The sequence below is a fragment of the Monopterus albus genome, unplaced genomic scaffold, assembly GCF_001952655.1.
Source record: "Monopterus albus unplaced genomic scaffold, M_albus_1.0 scaffold85.1, whole genome shotgun sequence".
Taxonomy (NCBI): Eukaryota; Metazoa; Chordata; class Actinopteri; order Synbranchiformes; family Synbranchidae; genus Monopterus; species Monopterus albus.
Window position 1 is genome coordinate 536,324 of NW_018127965.1, and position 18,484 is coordinate 554,807.

General features: G+C 42.3%; 1 long non-coding RNA gene across 1 annotated transcript in view; it reads right to left on the reverse strand.

Annotated features, from left to right (window-relative positions):
- LOC109964229 (uncharacterized) overlaps positions 1 to 3,502 on the reverse strand; it is a 66,813-nt gene extending 63,311 nt beyond the window's left edge. The window contains exons 1-2 of the long non-coding RNA XR_002275483.1: positions 3,442 to 3,502; positions 2,899 to 3,088 (exon numbers count right to left, since the gene is read on the reverse strand). This is a non-coding gene — a long non-coding RNA (uncharacterized LOC109964229). The remainder of the gene's footprint in view (positions 1 to 2,898; positions 3,089 to 3,441) is intronic.
- Positions 3,503 to 18,484: the final 14,982 nt, after the last annotated feature.

The following is an 18,484-nucleotide window of genomic DNA, read 5'->3' on the forward strand; positions in this document are numbered from 1 at the left end:
TGGGGACAGTCTAGTGACCGAGGGGTTATTTTTGCTTTTTAATCTTCAGTTTAAAAGGGCAAGAAAGCACGAAAGTGCCAAGTGCAAAGATGCAAAAAAGTTTTGATCCATGTTGACTTTTCAAAGGGCAAAGGAAGGCAATGTAGCATAGAATATTTTAACAGACACTATGTGGTTTTATTAATCTTGTATGTTGTGTTTACTTAGACTATACATTTTTATTGGCCTTTCCGCAGAACTGGAACCTGAAACGATCAAAGAATTCGTCACGACATTGGTGCTCACACTGAACACATCAAAATCCTGATCAGCTTTACCCAGTGACAGGTTCAGTCAAACAGGTTGACAAAAAACATTTCTTTGTGAATGAACAGATAGTAACAGAGTGGCCGGAAGGCACAGTTAGATGGCAGGGTCTGTCCATTCTGCAGCCACATTTAGAATTATATGACATCAGTCTCATCAACAGCATATAAATCACAACAAGTGCAGGTCTCTGATTTATCCCCAGTTTGATGAGTGATTAGACAAAGCCTTTAAACATCAAGATTGTTATCCTGCCCTTTAAGAAGCCAAAGGCATGGAGAGAACCTTCACTTTGAATGAAGATTCAGTCTAGGGAGACAACAGATAGTCTGCAGCTGACACCCACATTCCCATCCTAGAATCTGTAGTCCATTCATTAATTTGTGTATTTGTTCATTCATTTGTTTATTGGCTTGTTTGTTCTTGTTGGCTCATTTGTTCTGGTGCTTGTTTGTTCCCTGTTTGGTTTATTGTTAATTCATTCATCTGTCACACATCCCGAAACAACACTGATCAGATTTGAAAGAAACCTAAAGAAAGGGCTGTGATGCATCTAAGCTTTGTGCCTTGGTTGCAACGGACTAACTGGCCCCAACAGCAGCCCACTGGGAATATAAAAATAATAAACAGAGTGGGTTTTTTATGTATTGGCCCAGTGGGACAGTCTATCATTTGTTGTAAATAACATGTCTAGTGCTGAAATGTTTGTGACTGTATTTAACAGTCAGCCCTAGCTGGTTATCAAACGGATTCTCTCTTTCTCTCTTTCCTATTCACTGTCATATCTGAAAGAGGTTTCTGGAGTGGGGTCACTTTCCTTTTTCCCTGATCACTGTCACATTCATTCTCCATTCTTCTCGCTCTCTTCCTCTTCTCTTTATGTTTGAACTGTTTCTATTTCCTTGCTCTATGAGAGATAAATCTTTGAGGTTTGTAAGGAACCTTTTGTTGTATCTGCTGAATGCCACAGACCTGACATTATTGAACACTCTCCTGGTAAGAACAGGACATACAGAGCTCCAGGCAACACCACACGTGAGCACAAACACATAGACACTGACAATAAGGAGAAAACATGCTCCAGAGATGTGACCGGGGCAAGGGCAAAGTTTGGCTGTACTGTATCAAGCATCAGAGGTGAAAGAGGGATTCTTGGATAAAAGCACAAACATATTACATGAGCCATATGAGCTCACCTCTCACCCTGTGGGCTTTGACAGCCTGTCTCCAACCCGCTGCTCACTACTCATAATCAATCACATCTCAGTCCAGGCCCACAATTAATCAATCAATTAAAAACCCACACAAAGCCACAACAGTGCAATCAATCAATCCAGCCTCTATGGAGGGCCGGGTATCAGGTCTATAGCTGGTCCCCAGATGCTACTGGCTTTAGTCACATGCTGGAGCATGCATGGGAGGAAGCAGAGCCGAACAGAGAGGTGAGACAAAATGCTCAAGTGTGATCCACTACAGGGTAGAGAAGAGACTCTCAACACTCCCATGATACACTACCAGCACCTGAATATTCATGCTAAGGAGTCAGGTACCATGGAGGTGCTCAGTTATTCATTACGCTTCTGGAAAAGAAACACGCCATCGTCCCACTGCGATGGAATATTAATAGTCTGCATTAATAAAATATCCCCCTCCCCATTCTAAGTCTCGTCTTCAACTTTCTTGGCCGCTGTACATATCGAGGCCTGGGACATTTGGGATATGACCATGACAGTAAGCCAGAAAATTGTCATTTGGTATATTAGTAAACTAACAAACAAAAAATCTAAATGCTCTACTCTACACCCTTACCATCTGGTCCAAAGTGAGAAAAAGTGTCTTGTTCTTCGTTTAGCCAAAGCCCTCCATGTGAAAATAGAAAAATAGTGTGGGAGGGGATGGCAAGAACAGCTCTATAGCTGTATACTCAGAGGGAATGAATGTTTAATTTAGAGCAGCCTGAAAGTATGCTGACATTTCGCCATTGTTAGGAGAGATGAATACATGGGACACTGTCTGCCGGAAAAATGGAAATGTGCATCAAGGCTGTTAAAAATTCAACTGCCTTCCACACCCAGACATGGAGATCTAGGCTCAGAATACAGTAGGCAACCATCCATGTTTGCCACTGTAAATCTCCCCTGATGTAGCCAGTGGATGTTTTCGTAATGCTATCCTTCATGCAACTCCACATCAGACACAAGACCCATGTTTATGTAATTTGATCCTTTGCTTTTTACTTATCCCCAAAGCAGCAATTCTCCCCCTTTATTTCTCTCCTCTCCCTCATTCTCCCTTGACCTTTGACATCCACACACCCACAAATTCTCCTGAGACCCGGGACCCGAACCTCTGCAGTAATATGGCACAGAATGCATGACTGCACACCAGCAAGATCAACACCACTGCAAAGCTTCCTCTACTGTATTTACTAAAAATAAAGAGAATTAAAAAACAACAAATGCAGGAATAGTACAGAGGACTGGGACCCCCTGACAACCCCCAAGAGACTGCGAGGTGAAACTATGACACAGAACAAGTGCCAAAAGTGAGAAAGTGTGAGAGGGAGAAAACGCTGGAGAGAAGGTCAAGTACCTGCCATTCCTGTCAAACACTTCTTATAACAGCTGAGCAGTGTCCAGCAGGGTGGCTGGCTGCTTTCGGGGCCTTTCATCTCACAGAGGTGATGGCTGATGAAGGCTCCTCTTCCTCACATTTACAGTCTGTCAGACAATATATCCTGCAGTCTTGGTAACTTCAGGACACTGCCGGGATGCATGGACCTCTGGAAAAATGTGTGTCTGCTGATGTGAACAAACTAATGGCACAACAGATTCTGCACATGATAAGGGACAGCCAGTCCCACATGTCAGTCTCAGCATAAGAATCCCTGGTGTTGTTGTTGTTTGTTCTGTTAACAAAAAACAACAGCCTGTCTTACACTGGAGAGTTTTAGTATACAAATCAAGGGGGACATTTAGCTGCTGCGTATGCCGCTATTCTGCAGTGTAAGACACAGGCTGCTGTTTATTGTTAAGTGTTGTCAAGTGGTTTCAAACTCTGATGTTTGTGTGTGTATGTATGTGTTTGACTGTGCCTTTGTGCTAGCAGAACTATCACTGGGCTTACAGGCCTTACCTGGAGGCAGGAGCAGCGGCTGGACTGACGGTGTGACCAGTTCAGCACAGAATCACAGCCCTGGATCGGAAACAGAGAGACACAGACAGAGGTTCCAGAGTTGGAAGAAGTGTCTGGCAGTCAGAGAAACATTCAGACAAAGACACAAAAAAAGGCTGAACTCCCGCCTGACCACTGGAGCTGCGGACCAGCAGACTGTGACTGACTGACAGACTCTGAGCCAAAGATGGCGTTGCGGTCACTGCGCCACACCAAGCCAATAGGCTCAGTGAAACAGGATCCATTTTTCTGACCCCACAGGGACCCACTGAAAAACTCACTGCCATCCTTATATCTGAACCACGCTCAGGGCTAGTGCAAAGAGGAGTTAAGGATGGATGGGGTTTAGTTTTGATGGGTTTTGTTTTTGCCACATGTCAGCCAACTGAGTTTCAGGGAGAGTAGTTCTCAGAGGTAGCTCCAGAGAGCTTCATCTTGAAAACGCCACCCCACTGTCAAACAGAGTGGCAGAGGACATATGGTTGAGCCAAAAGCACCTGGCAGCCCCTTTCAAACCGCAAGGCAGATTGAAATTGTATCACCAGGGTCTGGGAGCAAGAAGAAAGCTCACAGATATCTCCAAAGAACAGTCTGGAATTCATGGGCTGACTACCACTGAGAGCACAGCAATGAGAGGGTGATGATGGGATACTGGGAAAGGGAGGCAGAAAAAGATGGAAAACGGGGTGGGAAGGAACAGCACCTTAGAGCACAGGGAACTAAATTTAATTTACTAACTTAAACCCTTGTGTTCCGTTCGGCCCTGTCTGACCCGGATTCATTTTTCACCTTAATTTAGTAGATACAGTTCAATTTTTACTCCATTATTTATTTCACTACTACAACTACAGCAGTGCTTTGTGCTCTGACCAATAAGATGAATGTCAACTAAATGTTAGAAGCATCTCCACCATCATGTTTCAATTTAGACTTCGCCTGATTTTCCAGTATTCTAAAACCGTCAGGGGTGTCGATACAGAAACTCACAATGTATATTACTCATTATAAGTTCAAAGACTACAATACTGAGCAGCCCCTGGAAAGATTCATTTTTTCCTACAGTGGTTAAAATGATGAAAATTGATTATCTATATGCACGCCCATAAGTGGGTGTACTGTATACCCTCTTCTGTCATGCATCATCAGCATCATAGCCTGCTGTTTAAAATAGATTACTGTGTGTACTTGTCATAAATGATATATTGTCATGAACCGGATCCATACTCTCACCAACCATTTCGCCGATGAGCTGGGAGTGACAGAAGGAATAGATAAACACTGTAAAGCTGACAGAGCAGGCAGTTTGCAGGAGAGCGCTTCTCTATTTTCACAAGCTGGACACAATGAATTACACTGGGGAAACCATGGACAGAGCGACACAATGCTGTCATGCACATAGCATTTGACTGTTAGCTTGTTGTTAAACACTGAATAGATTTAATGGTGAAATGAACAAAAGAATGGCTATTGTTTACTCTAGGTGGAATGAAAGAACTGGCTAAGGCCAAATCAGACACACCAGTGTGCAACATGCACATAATAGCTTTTGGGATGTTGACAATGATAATATGTCTTTTGTGCAGTATTTTGAATGCTGATCCCACACACAATTAAAGTCATCTTAAAATTACTGTAAATTACATCTTCATTAGGGACATAGATATTTTCCAAAACCAAAGAAATTTTATGTTATGCACTACATAGTACGTATATACAGGATGAAGTTCTCTGTATTGAAACACAGCTACCTTTATAAACTCTTTCCATTACTTTGAAGTGGCTATCATCATTTTATACATTATGTCAACTGACAATGTGAAAACATGCTTGTTTGCTAACAGGTTCAGCACATCAACTTAAAAGTGATGTCAATATTGTGTTCACAACTTGTTTTGCTGCACCCGAGTGGCCAAAAAAATATCAGTTATTGGAGGTTTAAGCCACAAGGATGCCCTCAGATGCACTTGCAAAAATGATACACTATTTTTTTCGGCATTTAGATTTTGCATTGATGAAAAGTATGAAAAACATGCACAAGAAAGCAAAGATGACCTTCCGCCAAATGGACTGTGCTTTATTTTTGGCATTCCCTTGGTCCATGAGCATGTAATGCTTCTTTTCTGTACTCAGAGACATGACCTGCCCTCTCCTCCCTCTTGATTACGTTGGATGTAGGAAGGAAAGACTCAGCCCTTTTACAAGCGCTAAAGATGGGGAGGGCCCCTTTCCTCCATCCCACGTAACAGTCTTACTAGGAAAACATTCCTATGAAGTCATGGCTATCGCTACTGACAGATTGCCTCTGACTGTTTGCCTCTGACTGTTTGTTCCTTCACAGTCCTCTGGGCCGCCGTGTCCCTGGGCTGTTTGTGACTATATTTCTAAACAGAGTGACAAAGGCTATGAAAGTCTTCAGAGTGAAACTTTTAAAAAGGAAAACCCTCGTTGCTGAGTTCTGTTCCTCTCTTTCCTCCATTTCGTTTCTACAAAACGCTTCACTTGTCACCACGGACTCCCAAGCTGCTTTAATAAATGCTCCAAACAAAAATGTCTTGCTTTGAGTGGCAGAGTGTGACTGTTTAAAACCATTGGGATTCTGGTGTAATCCTACAGAAGACGCAGGCATAACCCGACTTTAAAGTCGCCTTGTCGCTCCGCATCCGAGAGAATAGCCTGGAGAGGAGGGGCTAAGGATTGTGAAGAGAGGTTCTTGTATAAAAAAAATAAAGAAAGAAAATGTACATCTTAGCTTTCCAGGGAACCAGGCTCCATTTGATACATGTCAAGAGGAGAGAACCATATGTTTTGGTAAGGCCTTACAACTGACATTAAGCCTAAAATACAGTGAAATGTGGGTTACTTCCACTGAGGACTGTCAGTCAGTGGTTACAGCTTGCGTCAAGTGAACAGGTTGCTTCGGAGTCAATCATAAGAAAACGGTATTATGTGTTCATTGGCGTAGCAGTGTTAGTGGTTCTTTTTTTTTAATCGTTGCAGTGAGCAATGACTCAAGGACTGAAAATGGTCAAAGGGTTTACTGAATGCATCTGCAGATCATTGTGCAGTGGTTTACATCCATTTAAGTTGTTTTTCATGCTAAAGGGGGAAAGCAACTTCCCCCAAACTTTTCTTTTCCTCTTTGTTTCTTCACTTCTCTTTGTCTTTTTAGCAGACAGCTGTCTGAGACAAGACACTGCTTGCACTGGAGACCTCATTCACTCTTCACTCATATGCTCACTGGCTCCTAGTTGCCATGGAAAAGCCCAGAAATGGGGCAGATAACAGTTCAGTGAGGGAGCAGAGACTTCGGAGGGTCTGGAGAGAGGCAGCAAGTTTCTAGGACCCATCCTGTCAAACCATCAAGCTGTTCTGATGCATGAAAACGGAAAGGAAGGCTGAGTGAGAGGAAGATTTAGAAAACAGAAAGGCAGAAGAGAATAGAAAATAGAGAATAGGAGGAGGAAACTAATCTGTTGACTTAAATCAAATTGTTTCATGGAGAGTTAACAGCATTTCATAACCTGATATACATGACAGAAATAAATGAAGATCTCTTTGTGTTGGGAATGTTGTAGGCACCTGATGTAATTTTATGTAAGGAAAAAACAGACTGATACTGACTGTAGTCAGAGAAATGACTCAGTGAAATACAGAAAAAAAAAACAGCATAATATCCTGTCTCCGATGCAAGAATTAACTGTCTATTATTAAGATATTAATAATCTTTTAAGTACAGCGTTGATGATTAATTACTACACACAGTCAGTTAGAGAAAGTTAAAATGAGGCTGGGCGGCACCAAAGACCTATCTATCATGCTAACAAATCAAAATGTAATCATAGCAACCAGAAAAAGGCTAAATATTATGAAGGACATTTGTGTGTGCTCTTTTTAACTGAAAGATAAGCTTCTATTATTTTCAGAGTACAATATCTTAGGACTTCTTTTACTGTGAGTTAAAGCAGCAAAGGACAAGATAATATTCCTTTCTCACAAAGTCATCAGGGGAAACAAGCAACGACAAATAAGAATTAAATCACCATCTTTTGAGAAACCACTAAATACCAGATGGACTCTGATTATAAACGTTGCCCAAAGTAAGAAAGGAGGAAATGAAATATGCAAACACATAAATATGGATGAAAAAATAAAGAGTTAAAAGTCTGAAGCTCTCTGACACATCCGTGGGGACTTGGTAGTGACAAGCCCACCTCACTTTTTACAGGGGGTTCTGAAGTAGTACTGTCAGGACAGGCCCCCCAGAGGTTCTCGAGTAAAATACCTGTCTGAAATAAAATTCCCTTTTATTTCTCTGCTTCCCTGAGACTGTGGAGAAAAGACATGGGACGTCATTGCCTTACAGCACGTTCAGTGTATGCAGCTGCTATTTTAATGTATAAGACTGATAAGTCAAACTTGTAATCCATAATCTAATTTTTTTAATTTGCTGCATTTTGGTGCCAAGTGGTACAGTGGTTGGCACTACAGCCTTGCAGCAAGAAGGTTCAAATCACAAAGGGGACCTTTGCATGTTCGCCCTGTGTCTGTGTGGGTTTCCTTTGGGTACTCTGGCTTCCTGCCACAGTCCAAAGAAATGCAGGTTAGGTTGAGTGTGAGTGGTTGTCTGTCTTTATAGGGTTAGGGTTACATTATACCTGCTAAACATCAGCATGTTAAAGCTGTCATTGTGAGCATGTTAGCATGCTGATATTAGAAGTTTGCTCAAAGCTCTGTTGCACAGTACAGTACACAGAACGGCTAGCATGGTTGTAGATATAAAGCCTTCATCTAAGCATTAGAGTTTTTAATACACCAAAAAGCTGAAGTAAATTTCTGACTCATACTAAACCGTCTGCCACTTTGTAGTCCAACTTCGAGCAATGATTAAGATAAGAAGAGGTCAAAGAGTATTGGTAGGAGGATAAAGTTGGATGATGAATAGCATAAGAAGAGTGCGTGCATTTATAGCATAGGGAGATTGATTCTCCCAAGAGACTAAGGAGAAACAGGGTGGCTCCTGTTATGACACTGAAGATCCTTCAATTCTGGCTGCATTCAGCCCTCCTTCCTACCCGGCTGGCAGACGCCATGATTGACATCATCCTTCCATCTCTGTGATTACAGCATGTCTCCTTTCCTGCCTCTCTACTATCTGTCTTCTATCTAAGCCCTAAGCCAGAGCTGTCCGCCAGGCCTTCTCTGCCAGCTCTGTCCGAATAGGAAAGGAGCCACCAAGAGGTTGTTAGAAAGAAAGGATATGTGACAAAGGCTGTGACATAGAGCCTCTGAATTTGTCAGTTTGTCACAAACACTTAAACCTACAATGACAACTATGTCTCCAAAAACCAGAACTGGTAATGCAAGTTCAAAGATCATTTCAGCTGCACTCCACCACAAAGATGAAAAATAGGTGTAAATAAAAATAGGTGCAAATAAAACATTTTAAAAATGATTTCTTAGAAACCCCTTAATACTCACTTGCTTTCCTTATTATCACTGTTTAAAACAAGTGGAAGGCTCTCAGGTCATAGCACAGAGCTCTGGGGAAAAGGGAGAGAAGGTCTGATGAAAGACCATGGATGAGAAGACAGGCTGATGAAAGAAAAATGTCACATTGAATCATCATGGGACCATCTAAAAGGCAAACATGTCCAGCAGGCTTGGTCTTCCATGTGAGAAGATGATGTTCTGAGGGCAACAACACCAGCAAGGAAGCCAAACCCCAATAGCTTTGAGCAACATTACTCCCCTCCAACCATAAGTGTTCATAAAACATGGGCCAGTCCTCCATTAGTATTTACTATTAGTTCTCATGTAGTTGCAATCATGGGCATTAAATCCGAATGTGAAAAACAATGCCTAAACATGCATTTCTGCTAATGACTGCTTGCTTCTGACTTCAAGCAAATTGACTATAGTGAAAGCAATGTAATTAGCTTTAACTCTGCTCTACAATTACATAACAAGATGTACAGAACAGAATAAAATTCACTCCAGATTTTGTCTCAGCATTTTTTAAATCATTATTCTGAGAAAATGATAGCACATCATAAAGTGAGGTATGTTTGTCTTGACTGAAAAGTCTCTTAGCTTCAGTACTCAGCCTCAGGCTGTCAGATGCTTTTTCCTGTGCTCTGCTGCTACTTCACACTGGCCACAATTTGGACTTTCAAGGTCCCAGTGGATGAAGAAAAGACATGTTTCCTGGATATCATTTTTGAAGCTGACAATTTATATTTATTCACAAGGAAACGACAACTTCTGAGCAGGAGGGAGTCAGGAGCGACAGTACAACTTCCCCTTTATAGAAGACAGTAGACTAAGAGCCTATCACCAGACAAGAATGCTGACATATACATCAGGCCTTTCTGTGGTCCTATATTTTGGCTTCAGTTGTAATGTTTTAGACAAAATCTAGCAGTACAGGCAAAAGTTACTTTGGTCAAGATTTGCAAAGTTAGTGTCTTGCTATCTTATTTGAAAGAAGATGCAAAGAATGGTGTGACCGTTGCTGCTAGGAAAAAAAAGAAATCAAACATTTTACCTCTGCACCTCCTTCTGTAAACTAAACTGGCATCGACCAATGGGAAATCAATGCACTGACTGCTGCTGTGAGTGTCAATGAAATGTTTGGTGGTGCAATCCAAAAAAATTTACCCACGTGGTTTCAGACTCAGACAAACAGATGCAAAAGAGGACACACGGGCCACACGCCTATACTCCCACAAACACACACATACAAGGACGACGAAATAAGAAACAAATCAGCAAGGTGTCTTTAGGGTAGATTACTTCATTGTCAGGAATGTTTAGCTGACCGATGAGATAACTTTTAAGTGTTTCTGTGTTAAGAGAACAGATACTAGAAATCAATCTTAATCCAGGGATACAAACTAAACACGGAAAAAGTGTTACTTGTTTGGCTTGACTTTGTCTCTGTTCACTGTCACACCAGGGTAAATGGAAGATGCAGCTCTGTACTCTTACAGACTGACTGAAATATGACTCATATATTTCTGAATACCATCTGGGTATTCTTAACATAACCCCAACCATCTGTGTCAGCGTACATGTCCCTAACAAGAAATTCAACTTACTGAGGCAAAAATGACTTAGGTAAGACTTTGCCTCAAAACATATTGGCACTGAAAAGAGCAAGGGATTAATAAGTGAGAGAGAGAGAGAGAGACTTAAGGAACCGCACGCTAATACAGTGAGTAACAAGACATTACAGTTGTTGGTTATTACTGTCACTCCATAAAAGTGGGGTAACATTACTCTTTTAAAGGAATAGAGTGACAGTTTTGGAAATGCTGATACTGTCAACTAACTCTCTACCAGAAAGCAAATAATAGTAATGTCAAAAAAAGAACTGAACCAGCAGAAGAAATTACATGATCCAAAATGTGTGTGACTACCTTCAGCTATTTATTTCCCTAAAAATGAGTATCAACTTGCAGGTGGTGCTAAACTAGAGACTCCATTATGTAACACATAATGAGTAATACATTTTCTTCAGGAAAGAAGTCTAGGTTGTTGAATAATTCTACTGTTGGCATGCCCCCCCCCACACACACACACACACATTAATAATATTGCACTCTCCAGTGTGAATTAAATAGCTTGAAAGAAGACCAATTACATAAGTAAAGATTATGATTCAGATAAGTCGGGGTCACTATTTGTGGCCCATTTTGTGTGATTGTCTATTGAGCTGTTTCCTTCTCTTATCTCATTCTTACCCATGCTGTTCAATTCTCAATTTATCTTCCACTAAGCCCAGGCAGATTAAAATGTCCTGCTACAGGCCCAGGTGCACTCTGGTGCTCTGCTCTACAAGCAGGAGGTGAAGAGGGACAGAGGGGTAAATCAAGATACATCCCTGCGTTGATTGATCCTGAATGGAACAGATAGAGAACACAGAGCGAGGTCGGCATCCATTAGCCATGCCTTGAAGTCACAAATGGATACTCCTCCATAACACAAAAGTCAACACCTCTGTTAACAAAAGTTAACACCACTGTCTCACACAGGACATTTCATATCGTCTACCAGCACACATGCACAGAAGTATGACACAGCTTCCCTGTATTGGTGCCATATATTTGAGCTACTTGCTGATGTGTGAAAAACAAACTTCACAAACCATACACAGTAATAAACATGCTGTCCTCCACAAACAACGAGGGCATCTTCAGTGATTATCAGTCATCAATATGCATCCCTTCGGGCCAGTCAAAGCAGTTTGGAAAATGCTGCAACATATTGTTGACATGCTCTACTTCCTGCCAACATCGTCTAATAAACAATCTAATTCAATCACTCAATTTATTTTCACCACTTTAACTAACTGTACAATGCTGCAGACCAACGTTTAAATTTAGAGTACATCATATGCTCCATGTTAATGACCATTCCCAATGAATATACTATCATGGTTAAAAAGAACACTCAAATTTTGCATTCCATTTAATACATTACATTGGCATACATTTCACTGCAGCGAAGGAGGCCAGATCTGGTCCTCAAGGATCCCAAACCTTAGCACAGCAATGACAGCGCCAATGTCATGCTGTCACTTGAACTGAGCCATTACTACACAGGCATTCTTAATAGCCCTATAGATTAAAGTCCAGAGCAACAAGACACCAACAGATTAAAGAAAGAAAGATAGGAAAGAGGATGATGAATTGCCTCAGATTGCCAGGCAATCATGCATAAATTACTAGGATGTGTTTAGGTATAATAACCAGTGCTGTTTAAGTGATCACTCACTCTCAGGGAACTGTTATGCAGGGGGGTGGGTGGAGATGTAGGGGGAAAAAGATGGGTGGCGGGTAAAGAAAGGAGCGGGTCGTGGCTGTCTACTCAATCACATCACCGTCAAGGGTATTGCACTGACACTGTCTCCACTCTGTGCCCCTAGCATTCACACAAATCTCCTGATAGACAGACGCAGCAGTCAAACAGTCCCCCACTCACAGCAGGACCCACAAGGTTCCCTGGGCACGCTGTCTCTCTGTGGCCCCACAGGCTGGAGCTGGAGGCCCCTGCAACATCTGATTATTCAGGATTTAGGCTAACAAGAATCTGTCATGTGGAGCTCAAAACAACATGTTCTGGTTGTGAATACATCATGAAGCAGAGAGAGCAGGCTGCTTCTTTCTCTCTAGATGTGCTGCACTTTCAGTTACTGAGCAGCTTCTGGGGGAGCAGCTATGAGGTAGGAGGACTGAAAGGACACTGTTGACTGTAACATCTGGGTCCACATACAGTAGCACAGGCTTGCATTGTATAAAGGAGTCTGTAGACAGTTCACAGTAATATATAGTGACATATAGCTGTGTCAGCCTCCTCAGACCTCTTCTCATGTTAATAAAAGTCCCAAAAGACTACACACACAATATTAAAGACACATATAAAGTTGTTGGGTGATGGGCTTGTTGTGTGCCTAGAAATCAATGACCAAAATCTTCTGTTCATCCCTGGTTGAATGTCCACTTTGATGCTCCAGAACAGTATATGTTTCCTGGTAAATAACATTAGCCTCAATTAAATACACCAAATTTTTAGTCTTAGCAGCATATGATAAGCAATCATTTCGCTATAATGCAGGCTTTTCTTTTTAATGCCAGTGGCCAGTGATCAGTTACTGTAAAGGATGCTGAAGTGCCGGTGTGGGGCACCGGAGTAAAATCTACCCAGCATACATCAGTGGTTTGTCTATGTGTACTCATCTCGTGAAGGATCAGCTGATCAACAGCACAGTCTCAAAAAGCAAAATTTAACAGGATAAACACCGCATACTGCATCTGTTTCTCGCCACGTCCATAATAGTATAACGTGCGACATCAGTGCTGCTGCCTGTGCCATCTGCAACGGCTCAAACAGCCAGTGAACCTGGCAGGTGGTCAAGCTAACCACAGTTAACTCTCCACTGCAGCCCGTCTGATGGGAACCATCGCTCAGACTGGTACAACCCCTATGGGCCGAGGCATTCATCTCCCTTCACAACATCCTTCTTCATCAGCATCACCTGATGTGCTTCTCTGTTAAAACATGATACTGCAGTCCCTGTTCCTATAAATCCCTGTATCTCTCTCTCTTTGATTGCTTACGGCCCAAGTAGTATAGTAATGCAAGCACAGCAGGGAGTTAGGGAGCAAAACAAACTTAGGCCACTTAATTGAATAGTATTCACAATGGCAAATTAGGGAGAAATACACAAGTGGTTGCCAACCATTAAACCAATCAAACATGCGCATACAGAGAGAGAGAGAGAGAGAGCAGGAAATCGTGTTTCCCCTGTGACTCATTATAGCCTGATAATAAGCAGAAAATATAGGTGAATGCACAAACCTGTAAAAGGATACACATGTTTAATATTTATATGGCACTTGGTCTCCATCATATCCTATGTACTCCACAGTGCAGAGTAAGAGGAGGATTAATAGTCCCACTTTTCCTCCCATTAATCCATGAAGATGATATAGAGCAACTTTCCTCCTCGTGCTCCGTTTCCCTTCTCTCTTTTATATCCCCTCTGACCCAGAGTTCAAAGTAGAAATACAGAGAGAAAAATGGAGTGTGTGAGAAGTAGAGGGCCAGGGCCTTGGGGGTGAGTCAGAGAGATGACCAAATAAAAACATTCAGCCCCTTCAAACACCATATGCATGCACACACAAAAAATGGACTCTTGAGCAGATATAGCGAGCTCATCTGGCACTGCCACCGTTTGTGCATACGAGCCTAAACTGGAGCCGGAGGTTCATCTTAGCTTAGCCACTTGGCTTAAGTCAGTTAGCCAAGGTTTACTCCTCTGGACTAAGCCCCAAGCGGATCACATCAAAGGCGTACCGCTACACTCCACGGCACAAAGCAGAAGCCCCTAACCAAGGGTCCAGCTGCCAACCCATGGATGGCTAAAGTGCTGTGGTGTGCCATCCAAGCTTGGCACTACATGCATGCAGGACAACAAATACTCCAGGCATACACACAAAGCATGCAACATGAAGCAGCAACTGACCGGAGAGGTTTGAGCTCCCCTCCAGGGTAGAAGCAGTCAGTAACTAATACTCTCATGTACTACTGGCATATACTTAACCAAAGTACAAACTCAGTCACCCTTAGAGACGCACACAGAGGACAAAGTAGATCTATGTCTGTTGTAAGTGCCAGTTCACTTCTGTATCATTAACCTTGGAGAAATGAACTAATAAAAGTGTGCCTCTGTGCCCTTTCCTCTTCTCTATTTAATTTGTCCTGTAAATGGATTTCCCTAAGGTGCCGTGTGTGAGTAGACCAAAGAATAATCCAGAAATAACACAAGAATTTCACTGATACTGTGTGTAACTTTTGCAGCGGTAGATTCTAGGCACTGAGTAGAGAAACAAGAATTAAAGAAGCAGGTTACAGCAGAAACCAAGAAGCAATGTTTTGGAACCACATACAGCAAAATAGATAAATAAATAAAAACTTAATGGAGAAGTGGTTCACTGAACTTTATCCGAGTAGGAAAAAAAAAATCCAATGTGGGTCATGATTGGCCAGCTGCATCACTGGGAAGCAAAACAGAAGGTGAAAAAACAAAACAAAGACAATAGGACATGGCTCTGTTATCCATCCCTAAGCAGCGCTGCAGGTCAAAGCATCTGTGCAAAGCTACATGTCAAGCATGTTCCTTTTATTTCAAAAGACAATCAGTAAGAGGTGATGCCTTAACTTGCTGTTTTCAATGCTTTTTACCAGCCCCTGTGTGCATCCAGGGTGACACATCTAGTGTCTCGAGTGTCCTGCCTTTCTGTCCTCACATATAGACGAAAATCAAGAAGGCACAAACACAATGACAAAGAGAGAATGTGGGTGTAAAGAAAAAGGGAATGACATACAGTAAGCAGGAGAGATACTGATTTACATCCCTCTGAATCAATTAATTACTTAGTCCAAATAGGTCAAATCAGTAAAAGCATGGAACACATATTCCCTCTCCTTATCTAGAATAGCAAGTTATAAAGGCATTAAGAGAGAAGAGACAGATATTAGAGTGAAGGGCAACAAGAATAGCAAAGGGCAAGGAAAGGCTTCTAAAGGGTGAGCTTGTTAGGAAATGGCATTAAAAAAAAGCACCAAACACATCCTCAAATGGACACAAATGGATATGATAACACACATTTTCATGTGATGGGCAGATGGTTCTCTGAGCATTTGTCCCTGTGACATCAACACAACCGTAGCAGTTATCTTGCCAGTCTTTGCCATTTTGACTGCAGTCCGTTCTGCACACCAACCAACAGACAGAGCCGTGCACTTGGTGGATGGAAGAACAGGAAGGGGGAAGGAAAAGGAAAACAAAAGCGATTGATATAAATGATCTGCTGGCCAAGAGAGGCCCCCAGGCAGAGGCAAGCGAAGGTCCGCTCAATACCAATTGATCGTGGGAGGCCCAGGCATTTATCTTAATTCTGACTAATTAGGGCAGTGGCTGACGAGGAAGGGGTTAGAGGGACAAGTTGTTGGGATGTGTGTGTGTGTGTGTGTGTGTGTGTGTGTGTGTGTGTGTGTGTGTGTGTGTGTCAACGGGACCTCCCAGATTACAAAATCAAGCCTCCATGTTTACAAAGCACAGAATAAGTGGAGGATTAAGGAAATCAGTTTAGGAAACAACAACCATTAACACATTAGTGTTGCTGCCAAAATTATACGCCTGTCTGTTTAGTGGGCTGTCTGACAGGCAGGATTGGAGTAAATCCTTCTCACACTTTTTTTTTATCTTGTTTGTGTGAGAAATGCTGATTATCTTCTGCCAGCACAACTCTGGCCTTTGGTTGCCGAGAGGCAGCAGAGGAGAGATGCTTTTCTAGCTTCACCCATTTCGCAGATAGACATCAAAGCCCTTTAATTGGCAGCAAAGAAAAGTTAGACTTGATCACCAGAACAATTGGGACAAAAGCATGATTTACAGGCATGGTCCTCAGTGTGAAAAATGATGGGATTTAAGCTCCTGGTGCGAGGGGGAAAGAGACAAAACCATGGACTCCAGAGGCAAACTGCTTTAGTGTGCAATCCCACAGCAGTAGACAGTAGTGGAAACTTGACAATGGGTGATGTGGGCTGGGAGGTGTCTCATAGTTTAAAGGCAAAGCCCTTTAAAAAGATCACAGCATTCAGGAGCAGATATTGAGCGGGTGTTGAGCTGTTGAGAGCCCAGTTTAGATTCTGATTTCTATCTGTCACTCCCCTGAGGATGTTAACAGCATAAAGTGGAGAGTGGGAGGAGGGAGGTATCGCCATGAACAACGGGTAGCGCGGCTTATTCTACCTGACTGGAGATCACAATCTGACGACAGAAACACACATACAGTGACATTCATGTGCATGAGCAAGGTGCACAAGCTAGCCTCATGCAGCACCGGCTGTGTGGACAAAAGTGACAAAATATCAGTGAGTGAAAGTGACAGACAGGCAGTGTATCCGTATCAGACAAGGTGCCATTGTTGAGCAGAAACAAAAAAGCCAGGCCAGGCTGACCTGCGCCCTTTGTCACTCTCCCCACAGGCCAGGAGAGACTGACACTTGAATATCAGCTATCCGCTCTTGCTCTTTGACACACAAACTTCACTTGCCCTTTCCACCTCCAGTAATCTGTTCCCTGCTAGCTATTCATATCCTGGCCCATCTCGCTTGCGCCACTGGCCAGGTGAGCAGCACTCTATCAGGAGATCAAGAATAGAAGCACACAGACAAACAAGAGGGTGTCTGAATATCCTCATCCAGACTATAAATATCTCGTCGACTCACACAGAGTGTTATTCTACTCACATCAAATTAACCAATCAGGATGGACATGTCCCCTGAATTCTCCGCTCGTCAGCTCAAGTGTGATGTCCTAATGACTGCCTGGCCATCACTACTGGTCCGCATAACAGTGGGTCCTGAGGGGGACAATTAGGGAGAGTAGGAGATGTTTTCCTTGATAAATCTTGTCACTGTTGGTATTGGTACTAATAAACTGTAATTTGCTGTTGTAGACTGATGACACACACTGCAACACCACAACCGTAGACAGATGGGTGAGCCCTACAAGGCTTTACAAATGCTTTCATTAACTCAGACGGATGGGAGCCATAAATATGTGCCCACTGTTTACGAGATAAGATCTATGTGACATGCTGAAAATTCACCAAACGTTCAATTTGAAGATCACTCACAGTCATACTATGTTTAAAAATTGTAGTATAGATTGCCAGCTCATCTATTCTGCTGTTAGGTATTTTTAGTCAGATAGATATTGGCTAGATACTTTATGTATTAGAAATGTTTAGTGGAGATAGGATGTCTAGTTAGACTGTTAAATACTTAGTCATGCTTATGAGTTTCTACAGGGTACATCTGGTCAAAGATACTAGAGAGAAGAGTTGATGACTGTCAGCAGACAGGGTGTTTAATATTATTATTATTATGTGTATAACTGTAGCCTTAGCCATAATATGTTCTCATGTTTAAGTCACGACATGTACTAGAGGTCGTGAGAATGTTTTTAGCTACACACCCCTCAATCAACAGACACACACACATGCACATTGATTTCCTTCATGTCTTGACTACTGCTAGGGCCAGCTGCAAAACTGGTAACTATAAGCTCTGTTTCATTTACAAAGCTCCTTCTGGCTCTTTCAAACCAGGAACTCACAAAGACGAAGTAGACCACTTTAGATTTTATAAAAAATAACCGTACTGGTTTATTCAGAGGATCACAGGTAAAATTAACATTACACGTCCAGATCTCTCCCACCACCAACCCGCGCGCAGGCAGCTTGGAAGATGAAAGCCCCTGGACCATAAAACCTATATAATTTTAATCATTTTGGGCTAGCCCCATACTACGCAGGAACGTCAAACCGTGACGTCACCTGATATGCCAGCTTGCAGCTGACCATAACAATAGTCAAAACATGAGGAAAAGTCAAGGTGTGTGACTGTTGATTAGTGGTGTGTATCTAAGAAC